We start from the raw sequence: 12,180 nt of genomic DNA, 5'->3' as shown, positions 1-12,180 counted from the left end.
GGAAAAGGGGAGATACTGGTCAAAGGGTACAAACTTTCAATTATAAAATTCTGGAGATTTAATATACAGTATGGTGACTATTGTTAATAATGTGTATTTGAAATTTGCTAAGAGAGTAGATCTCAGGTGTTCTTACCACACCAAAAATGGTAACTATGTGAGGTGATGGATATTTTAATTAGCTTGAGTATTGTAATCATTTCAGTATATACATATATGAAAACACATTGTGTACCTTAAATATATGCAAGTTTTGGCAATCACACCTCAATAAAGCTGCAAAATGGCACTGTAATTGACTCTACCATATTTCAGTTTAAAGCACTATTGTCATTAGATTAATACTTATTTAATATGGACATTATATCCAACCTCAGCTATTTGAAGTGTAGCCAAGGATCCAGAAATAAGTATAAAAGACTCGTGGAGCTGGATTAGTCCCTGACTAATGGGTAAAGTGTCACACTCAGAAGAGCCATTTCCAATTCCTTCTAGCTCACTTTGTCTTATTTTCAGCATAATTCTAATAAACCTGTTCATCAGGTTTCTCAGTCTACAGTGGATTAGAAAGGGAAAGGAAGGGGGTGACTGTGAAAGGCATGGAAGCTTACACATGTGAAAGCAAGAACATATCAGTCTTAGGCCATTTTGGAGTTTGAAACAGACTTCAACACCCCTATAACAAGCCTGAACTACACGGCAATGGTAAGTATTTGTAATGAACTTGAATCAATATAAAAATTACACTGTGTTCAGAATATTGGCATAAATTAATGGAGCATTTAATACATTTTGGAAATATTTCTACCGAAGATGGCTAAAAGAAAAGTATATATTTAAAAGACTAGCCTTTAGCTAAAAAATACACACTTAAGGCCGGGCGTGGTGGCTCACGCCTATAATCCCAGCACTTTGGGAGGCTGAGGCAGGCAGATCACCTGAGGTCAGGAGTTAGAGACCAGCCTGGCCAACGTGGCGAAACCCCATCTCTACTAAAAGTACAAAAATTAATTGGGCATGGTGGCGGGCAACTGTACTCCCAGCTACTCAGGAGGCTGAGGCAGGAGAAGCTTGAATCCGGGAGGGGGAGGTTGCAGTGAGCCAAGATCGCACCACTGCAAAAAAAAAATCACTTAATTCTCTGAGAAACAATGTTGATAAATCGGCTAAGAAATACCATAACTTATATGTATTAAATATTTACTGTGTGCAAAGCACTATTTTGAGCATTTCACAAACAAGTATTTTGTCATTTAATTCTCACAGCAACCCTGGAGTAGATATCATTTCATTTCACATATAAGGAAACAGGCATAGAAAAATTAACAATTGTGTCTAAGGTCGTAAAACCAGTAAGAGTTTGGGTAGAATTTAAACCCAGATGATAGAACTCCTACATTACATGACTTTTATCCTCCTGATCCTAAAGACTACAATTACCTTACTATTAGGCAGATAATTCTATTTTCCACTTAGTTTGTAAAATTTACAGATATTAAAGCTCCATCCATATTCTCCATGTACCAGTATTCTTGCTGTATTTCTTGAAGTGCATTAACTGCCCTTGGTATATTTATCAGTATCACCAAATCTATGGAATCACAAAGCAACAGAATAATCATCATGTAGGTATATGAATTTATGCCTAACACATCTAACATACAAAGTGTGTATGTGTGTGTGTACTATATAACCTAATCTATGCGTAGAATTTTATTCTAATTTTTAATAATACATAATTGGCCAGGTGCAGTAGCTCACACCTGTAATCTCAGCACTTTGGGAGGCTGAGGCGGGCAGATCACAAGGTCAAGAGATTGAGACCATCCTGGTCAACATGGTGAAACCCCCATCTCTACTAAAAATACAAAAATTAGCTGGGCATGGTGGCGCAAGCCTGTAGTCCCAGCTACTCTGGAGGCTGAGGCAGGAGAATCGGTTGAACCCAGGAGGCGGAGGTTGCAGTGAGCCGAGATCGCAGCACTGCCACCAGCCTGGCAACACAGCGAGACTCCATCTCAAAAAAAAAAAAAAAAAAAGAATACATAGTTGGTATGTGATGAGCCAACTGTTAGACAAGATAGCTCTAAAATTAGAATAGGCACTGCACTATAGTTGTAATTATTTCTGAAAGCTAAGAACTACTCAACTGAGGTGACATTATTAAAGATTTTCAAGTGGTTTTTGTTTTTGTTTTTGTTTTTGAGACAGTCTCACTCTGTCGCCAGGCTAGACTACAGTGGCGCGATCACAGCTCACTGCAACCTCCGCCTCCTGGGTTCAAGTGATTCTCGTTCCTCAGCCTCCAGAGTAGCTGGGATTACAGGCACGTGCCACCACACCCAGCTAATTTTTGTATTTTTAGTACAGACGGGGTTTCAACATGTTGGCCAGGATGGTATCGATTGCCTAACCTCTTGATCCGCCCACCTCGGCCTCCCAAAATGCTGGGGTTACAGGCGTGAACCACCACACCTGGCCTAAAGTGGTCTTATACATAATTGTGGTCAATCTATAATTGTGGTCCTTTATAAATATTATCTTGGCTATATTTGTGGACCCAACAAATAGAAGACATTTTTTAAAGGCTAATAAATTTGCAGTTTTGTTAATACCTGAGCTGACTGAATTGATCATGTTTTCCACTAAATTAATAAAATCAACAGACTATTTTGGCATCGCATCATCCACAGGTTATAAAGTTGACAGATCAAACTTTTTCAGATCTATATAGTTACCTGATTTTTTTCTCCAAAATAAATTAAATTCTCTTTTGACATAGTAGATTCTTTGATAATATATAACAGTTATACTATAATCTTACTAAAACACTATAAGTTACACTTTAAGATTTTTTTGCATGGATTTAAAGACAAAAGTAAAACAGACACTCTGAGGATACTATTTGGACCTTACTTAGATACTGATTCAAACAAACAAAAATTTTAAAGACAATTGCAAAAATATGAATGGATCTTTATGGTATTAAGTTACTGGATGTTAGGTGATATTTGATGATGGTAGGAAATTATTGGGATTTTAAAGGGTGGACACTGGTATTGTAGTTATGTTTGTTGTTTGCTTAAGGGTCCTTATCTTATAGAAATATACTCTGGATTCCAGCCCAGGCACATTACTAGTTCTGTCTGTGGCAGGAATTTTAACAGCTGTCCTGCCTAATCACTGGATATAAAGCCACCACAAATAGGTATGAAAACTTTTTAAAAGCTAATGCATAATGCATTGTACAAATTCAACATGTGACTAAATATCATGTAATCTGTTAGAATACACATGAAATTAAAGCATCAAAACTAGCTTTGGAGTTGAAACATACAGGAAGAAATCATTTTAAATTACATATTTCCAAGCTCTGCTGCACCTGAATATTTTGGAACATACAGGTGACATTTAGACTCATGGGATAAATGTTAACATTGTCACTAGAATTTTTCTGGCTTACTAGAGCATTCCAGACAGAATTTTAAATATTTTCAAATATTAAAATATTTTAAATCTTCTGAAATGCTGTTTTAAATAGTTTGAACTGAAGGTAATCTAGGAAGGGTGTTCTAGCACAAGAAAAATCCATTCCCAGTAAATCCTCACCTTTGAAGGAAGATAAATAACATTTCATGCAAGGTTTCCTAAGTCACACTCAAATCCAAAAAAGTAACCTGAGAGAAGGATTCTCTTTGTATGTAGCCAAATTATGCTGCCTGTTTGTAAGACATACCTATAGCACAGCCTACTGAGAAACAGATTAATGCAAAGGTCTCCTAAAACTAAGTGGCAGCATATCAGTCAAGTAAGCTAAGTGACAGGAAAAAAAGTAAAATATAGTCCGAGACAGACTGATACTCATTCCCTTTGATAAAATTTCTCTTACTAGAATAATGCCAGAAACATTAATCAAATCTAAGCAGGAAGGTTCTCACTCACTCTGAGGTTAATCCCCTTAATTAAAAAAATACTTCTCTATTTTGTCATAAAACTTTTAGACCCATGGAGGAGGAAACCATGCCAGAGGATGTTTGGCTTGGAAGAAGCACTGCAAGGCTTAAATTTATCAGAAAGGGACGGCATGGTTTTCAGGCATTTCAGGGACACTTTTTTTTTTTTTACCTTCCCAGATGTATCACAAAGGTTTCTAAATTGAAAGTGTTAAGCGACTTCCATATGTACGTGACGTAAACTGAGAATTTTCACAACTCTACATTCACTCCCCACATAATTTCATCCACTGGCATGGTTACCTGTAAGCTGATGACTCCCAGATTAGTTTCCCCAGCCCTAAAGTGCCCTCCTCCATAATCTCCAGACTCACAGTTTACTTCCTTCTTGGTATCTCCACTTGGATGACTAAATGGGCCTCTCCAAATTAATCTCTATTCTGTATTCTTCAACAGAATTCTCTATTCTTGATTTTCACCCCCTCCAGAACTTTTCTCCCCAGTTTTTCCCATTTCCATAAATGGCATTATTGTTCATCCAATTGCTCAAATCAAAAACCAAGAGTCACTCTTGATCCCTTTTGTTTCTCACTCTCTACATCTAATCCACCAGCAACTCCTTGGCTATAACTTTAAAATATATCCTAAGGTCATCCACTTCTCTTCCTTCTCCATCTCTTCTTGCCACTATTGTCTCTCAGCTGTACTATTTCAATAGTCTTTCAGTTTATTTCTTTACTTTCCATCTTTCTCCCCTTCAGTCCATTCTCCACACACAAATAAAAGTGCTTTTCATTTTATATGTTGGTAGGTCATATAAAAATATTCCACTGGCATCTTGTTGTTCTTAGAATAAAATACTAACTTCCTAGCATGGCCTTCAAGACAGGCATAACCTATCTCTCACACAGATACCGGGAAAAAAAAAAAAAAAAAAAGATAGGCACGACCTGCCCTGTCTACTTCTTGACCTGATCTCTCAGGCTCTCCTGTGCTCACTCCACTCCATATCACACTGGCCATGTTTCTTTTCCTGAAAATGAAAGCCCATTTCTTTCTGCACAGATGTACGGGCCAGCAGCAGCAACCTGCTAAGGTCCCCTTCCACACTGTGGAAGCTTTGTTCTTTCACTCTTCACAATAAATCTTGCTGCTGCTCACTCTTTGGGTCCGTGCCACCTTTATGAGCTGTAACACTCACCAGGAAGGTCTGCAGCTTCACTCCTGAAGTCAGTGAGACCACAAACTCACGGGGAGGGACGAACAACTCCAGATGGAAGGAATGAACAACTCCAGACGCGCCACCTTTAAGAGCTGTTACACTCACCGCGAAGGTCTGCAGCTTCACTCCTGAAGCCAGCGAGACCACGAACCCACCAGAAGGAAGAAACTTCAGACACGTCCAAACATCAGAAGGAACAAACTCCGGACACACCATCTTTAAGAACCGTAACACTCACCGCGAGGGTCCGCGGCTTCATTCTTGAAGTCAGCAAGACCAAGAACCCACCAATTCCGGACACACTAGCACATAGAAGACTCTCAAATATGTTTCTCAGATGAATGGCACATTATCATTTGGGTTAGCATTAATATCACAATATCACTACATCTCTGGAAAACATTTTTCAGAGGGAAATCAGGTAAGGACATAAAATTTAGACTTAAAGGGATATGGAAAGACATGAAAAAAACACGTTTAAACTATAAAGTTTGAAATTACAGTAACAATGCAGCAAAATAAAACAAACTGCCTCTTTGAAAAGAAAAACATGAAGGAAAAAAATTTGAGATTGTTTGGATAGCTGTCAATAAATACTCTACATGGGTATGCCTTATTTTATCAACAGCTTTGTATATTGACCAAAGTTAAATTCTAATTTCTGATGAAAACAATTGTTTTTCCATAAGGCACTAAATGATTAGCAGATGGGGGAACTTGGCATTATGGTACAGCCCTACCTTGGAGATATTGCAGGTTCAGTTCCAGACCACTACAATAAAGAGAATAATGCAATATAGCAAGTCACACAAACTTTTTGGTTTCACAATGCATATAAAAGTTATGTTTATACTGAAATGTATTAGGTATGCAATAGGATTATGTCTAAAAAATGTACAGACCTTAACTTTTAAAATATTGCTAAAAAATGCTACTAATAATCTGAGCCTTCAGCAAGTCATAATCTTTTTCCTGGTGGAGGATATCACCTCCATGTTGATAGCTGCTGACTGATGCGGGGGTGGTTGATGAAGGCTGGGTGGCTCTGGCAATTTCTTAAATGAGACAACAGTGAAATTTGCTGCATCCATTCCTTCTTTTTGTGGACATTTTCTCTGTAGTATGCCATGATGTTTTATAGCTTTTTCCCCACAGAACTTCTTTCAAAATTGGACCCAATCCTCTCGAAATCTGCGGCCGCTTTATCTACTAAGGGTATGGAATAGTCGAAATATTTTGTTATTTCAACAATGTTCACAGCATCTTCACCAGGAGTAAATTCCATCTCAAAAACACACTTTTTTACTGATCCATAGAAGCAATTCCTCATTTGTTCAAGTTTTATCATGAGATTGCAGCAGCACTTTAGTCACATTGTCAGGCTCCACTTCTGATTCTAGTTCTCTTGCTACTTCCACCACACATGCGGTGACCTCTTCCCCTGAAGTCTTAGACCCCTCAAAATCATTCCATGGATTCCATCCATGGAATTCACGCCTTACAAAGTCCTGTTAATGTTGATACTTTGATCTCCTCCCATGAATCACAAATACTCTGAATGGCATCTAGAAGGGTGAATTCTTTTCAGGTTTTCACTTTACTTTTCCCAAATCCATCAGATGAAACACTATCTATGGTAGCTATAGTCTTATAAAATGTATTCCTTAAACAATAAGACTTGAAAGTCGGCTTCCGTTGAGCACCAAGCAAGATGGCAGCCTCCGAGACAGTTAGGCCAAGGCTTCAATCTGATTACCCACCGCCAGCTACCCTGCACTGTAGGGCCTTCTGGCTTCTGTTCCACTTGAACAGATGCGAGTCGTCACAGATCTCATTAGTCTCATCCGCCAGTGCTTCGGCTTCAGTTCTGGGGCCCTCCAAGGCCTCTACCTGGAGCCGGGGCTCCTGCCCCGGGTGGAGAGCGTACGCCTGGTGAGAGAGAACGACCGCCTCAGAGTTAAATTAGAAGAGAGAGGACTTGCTGAGAATTCTATGGTCGTCAGTAATGGTGATACTAATCTATCACTTAGAAAAGCAAAGAAGCGGGCATTTCAGTTAGAGGAGGATGAAGAAACTGAACCAGATTACAAATATTCAAAGAAGCATTGGAAGAGGCAAGAGAACAATAACAATAATGAGAAGGTCTTGGATCTGGAACCAAAAGCTGTCACATATCAGACTGTCAGCCAAAAAAAAGAAAAAAAAGAAAAAATAAAGCCAACTGTGGCACAGCAGGTGATGATAACAAAGAGACCAAAAGAAAATCACCAAAGAAAAAGGAGAAATGTGAATATAAAAAAAAGGCCAAGAATCCCAAGTCTCCTGAAGTACAGGTAGTAAAAGACTGGGCCAATCAGAGATGTAGTTCTTCAAAAGGTTCTACTAGAAACAGCCTTGTTAAAGCCAAAAGGAAACGTAGTGTAAGCGTTTGCTCAAAAGAGAGTCCCAGTTCCTCCTCGGAGTCTGAGTCTTGTGATGAATCTATCAGTGATGGTCCCAGCACAGTCACTTTGGAGGCCAGAAATTCCTCAGAGAAATTACCAACTGAGTTATCAAAGGAAGGACCCTCTACCAAAAATACAACTGCAGACAAACTGGGTATAAAATCTGGCTTTAGCCTTACCCCCAGCAAGGGCAAAACCTCTGGAACAACATCTTCCTATTTCAGACTCTAGTTCAGAGTCAGATGACCAATGCTTGATGTCATCAAGCACCCTGGAGTGTGCTGCAGGTTTCTTAAAGACAGTAGGCCTTTTTGCAGGAAGAGGTTGTCCGAGCACAGAGTTGTCATGACAGACCGTAGGTGCTGCTGGATGGAGGCGTTCTGGCTCAAATGGTGGTGGACAGGCTCCTGGTCCTCCTCTCAGTGTGTCTCTCCCCACTAGTTTAGGAAGAGGATGGGGTAGAGGAGAGAACCTTTTTTCTTGAAAGGGAGCTAGGGGACGGGGCATGCGGGGGAGAGGTCGAGGACAAGGGCATCCTGTTTCCTGTGTTGTAAATAGAAGCACTGACAACCAGAGGCAACAGCAATTAAATGACCTGGTAACAAATTCATCTACTATTATCCAGAATCCGGTAGAGACACGTAAGAAGGACTGTAGTCTGTTACCACTGTTAGCAGCTGCCCCTCAAGTTGGACAAAAGATTGCATTTAAGCTTTTAGAACTAACATCCAGAAGAATATTAAGCCCCAATCCAGAGACCCAGCAAGTAGATATAGAAATTCTTTCATCCTTACCTGCCTTGAGAGAACCTCGGAAATTTGAACATGGAACAGAGAATGTGAAGTTTCATTTCAGAAAAATGAAAATGGAACAGAGATAGTGGAGTACGCTGTGACACAGGAGAGCAAGATCACTGTATTTTGGAGAGAGTTGATTGACCCAAGACTGATTATTGAATCTCCAAGTAACACATCAAGTAAAGAACCTGCCTGAGTATGACCTCTCCACCTTATAGTTTATGAATGTCTTGTTTGTGAAAGTGAGTATAACCTGAACTTTTTTTTTTAAGAGGATTTGGAAGTTGTGTGGATTTTTTTGTTATCTTCACTTTACTGCATAGGAAACAACCTACCTCATCATTTAAAATGACATGGGTGTCAGTTTTGTAGATCTTTGGGTTTGTCAGGTTTAATTTCAGTTAACAAAATTAACAACATGACATTCCCTGCAGACATTGTTGTATACCAGTATGGTTTCTTCTCTTTTTTTAGATGTTTTTGGCCATCAAGTAGCAGTCGTCAGTAGGAGTTTATAATACCAAGAATGTGCTGCTATCTTGTCTCAATAAGTTTTAAGTAACATTTAAAAATATTAAAGCATGTTACTTGACCTAATTTTTTAGCATTTGAGTTGTTCCATTAAATGGAGCATCTCATAAATTTCAAGTATTTTATACTTGCAATTGTTAAGAGTTAAAAGGTAGTTGGATTTGTCACAGACAATGAGTTAAGGAATCCTTTCACGTTTTTCCCAACTTTAAAATTAAGGATTCTCAGGGCCCTGTGTAGAGCAGTGAAAATAAGATGTGTGTGTGTGTGTGAGTGTGCGCATGCACGTGTGTGTATGTCTGGAGGAGAAATGGTGTTCCACTTAGGGGAGAGGATTGGCTGTGAGCTTCAGACCAGGAAATGTGTCATCTTGCCAGGCACCTGGCTGAGTGTGCCGGAGTGAGGATCTTGAACAGAAACTTCATTTTCTGTTATTATTCCCTACAAAGCTAAAATGGCCAAATATGTACTGTGAAAATTAGTTTCATCTAACAAAAGATCAGATCCCTCCTTCAGCTGTACACATGTTTAAATAAAACCATATTGAACTAAAAAAAATTAAAAAAATAAGACTTGAAAGTCAAAATTACCCTTTGATCCATGGGCTGCAGAATGGGTGTTGTGTTCACAGGCATGAAAACATGAATTTCCTTGCACATCTCCATCAGAGCTCTTTAATAACCAGGTGCATTGTCAATGAGAAGTAACTTAAAAGGAACCTTTTTCTGAGCAGTAGGTAGTGGGCTTAAAATATTCAGTAAACCATGCTGTATACAGATGTGCTGACATCCACACTTCGTTGTTCCATTTATGGAGCACAGGCAGAGCAGATTTAACATAATTCTTAAGGACCCTAGGATTTTTGGAATTGCAAATGGCTTCAGCTTAAAGTGACCAGTTGCATTAACTTCTAACAAGAGAGTCAGTCTGCCCTTTGAAGCTTTGAAGTCAGGCATTGACTTCTCTCTAGCTATCAAAGTCCTAGATGGCTTCTTCTTGCAACAGAAGGCTGTTTTTGTCTACACTGAAAATCTGCTGTTTAGTGTAGCCACCTTCATCAATGAGCTTAGCTTGACGTTCTGGATAACTTGCTGCAGCTTCTACATCAGCACCTGCTGATTCATCTTGTATTTTTAGGGAGACGACTTCTTTATCTAAACCTCACGAACCAACCTCTGCTAGCTTCAAACTTTTCTCCTGCAGCGTCCTCACCTCTCTCACCCTTCATAGACTTGAAGAGAGTGAGGGCTTTACTCTGGATTAGATGTTGGCTTAAGAGAATGCTGTGGCTGGTTTCATCTTCTATCCAGACCACTAAAATTTTCTTCATATCAACAATAAGCCATTTCACTTTCTTATCATTCATGTGTTCAATGAAGTAGCACCTATACTTTCCTTCAAGAACTTTTCCTTTGCATTCACAACTTGGCTGTTTGGCACAAGAGGCCTAGTTTCAACATGCCTTCCTCATGAAACTTAATCATAATCTAGCTTTTGATTTGAAGTGAGAGACATGGGACTTTTCCTATCACCTGAACACTTAGAGGTCATTGTAGGGTTAGTCATAGGCCTAATTTTAATGATTGTATCTTAGGAAATAGGGAGGCTCAAGGAGAGGGAGAGAGATGGGGAAAGTAGAGTAGTCAGAACACATATATCTATCAATTCAGTTAGCTATTTTCTATAGATGTGATTTGTGGTACACCAAAATAACAATGGTAACATCAAAGATGACTGATCATAGATAACCATAACAGATACAATAATAATGCAAAGTCTAAAATATTGTGAGAATTACCAAAGTGTCACACAGAGACACAAAGCAAGAACAAACTGTTCGGAAAATGGTGCTGATAGACTTGCTCAACAGAGTTGTCACAAACCTTCAATGTGTTAAAACAAACAAACAAGAAACCACAGTATCTGTGAGGCACAATGAAGTGTGATAAAATGAAGTAGGTCTGTATTATATTTCTGGTCATGATTTACAGGTAATAGTCATATCACCTGTTTATAATGTCCACCATTGTTTGGGAATTGTATCAGGACCCACAGAAGGACTATTTTAAGAAACAAAAGTTATATCTCTTACAAAAAAAAAAAAAAAAATTGTGGCCATAGCAGATATATGTCTAAAAGCTGTTCAATTAGTAAAGTGTCCAATTCTTATCTTCTTATTGCACCTAATTATAAATAATAAATAGCATTTCAAATAATAAACTAGAACACGTTTTTGTTACTAGATATCTCTTATGAGTGTGAGAGGAAAATAAAAAGTCTGGACTCCAATTCACTATGCTAAAGGAAAAACTGAAGCTGAAAGCGGAGTCATGCAAGCAACTGCCTTTCCTTTTGTTCCTAAGCAGATAGCTACAAATAAAGGTCAAATATCTCCACTCTATGTTCACCTTATCTTGTGTATAGTAGAGAGATACTGAGCACGAGACAAATGCATAATTGACTATTCCCCTACCTGCTCCTTTTTTCTTGTAACATGTGGATTCAGTAACGTGACCATACCCTCCCAATTTCCCCTCCAGCCTGCTTTTCCCCTTTAAATACTGAAGCCCTCAAAATCATCTTTGCAGAAAGGCACAAAGCTGTCTCCTGGGCAGGTCCTCAACCTTGGCAAAACAAACTTCTGAATTGGTTGAGACTTGTCTCAGGAACTTTTTGGTTTACAAATTTGTGACCAGGAAGGGGCTCAGTGGAGGTTCCCCTGACCTTTAACAAATTTCCTATCAATGCTTGGTACCAGCTTGGGCTATCTTTATTGCTCAAATAGGATGATTTGCTGAGGCCTGTGAGCTCTCCCTTCTAGAGAATCCCTGATCTCCCAAAATTTGATTGAGATCTAAGGTTTATTTTGCCGTACAACTCCTTTTCTGGAGTTTTACTCGCTTCCAACAAGAAAGGTGAGTTTTTCTGCTTCCATGACGATGGAGAGCAGGCAATACCTTTCTGGAGTTTCAGCTTGCTTCCAATAGGGAAGGCAAGTTTGAGTTTTTTCCTGCTTCTAGGACACTAGAGAACAGTCTTTAGCCTGGACCCCATTCCTAGTTAGCTGAACTAGGGGTTGTCTTAGAAATTCTTAATAACTAAAGGTTAAGATTAACAACCAGCTGGTCTTAATTTCTCCTTACCATTAAGAGCTCAGTAGTCATATAAATTGTGCAAGCATCATTTGTGTTAATTGTTTTTGTTGTTGTTGTTGATTTGTTTCTGGTTTTTTT

The 12,180-nt window shown here is 38.9% G+C and overlaps 1 pseudogene; it reads left to right on the top strand.

Moving 5' to 3' along the window:
- Window positions 1-6,886: 6,886 nt before the first annotated feature.
- On the top strand, window positions 6,887-8,663 carry LOC129013092 (coilin-like; annotated as a pseudogene).
- The last annotated feature ends 3,517 nt before the right edge of the window (window positions 8,664-12,180 follow it).

The sequence above is a fragment of the Pongo pygmaeus genome, chromosome 15 (genome assembly GCF_028885625.2).
Source record: "Pongo pygmaeus isolate AG05252 chromosome 15, NHGRI_mPonPyg2-v2.0_pri, whole genome shotgun sequence".
NCBI lineage: Eukaryota > Metazoa > Chordata > Mammalia > Primates > Hominidae > Pongo > Pongo pygmaeus.
The sequence above is the reverse complement of the archived record's forward strand: the minus strand, read 5'-3'. Positions and strand labels throughout refer to the sequence as shown.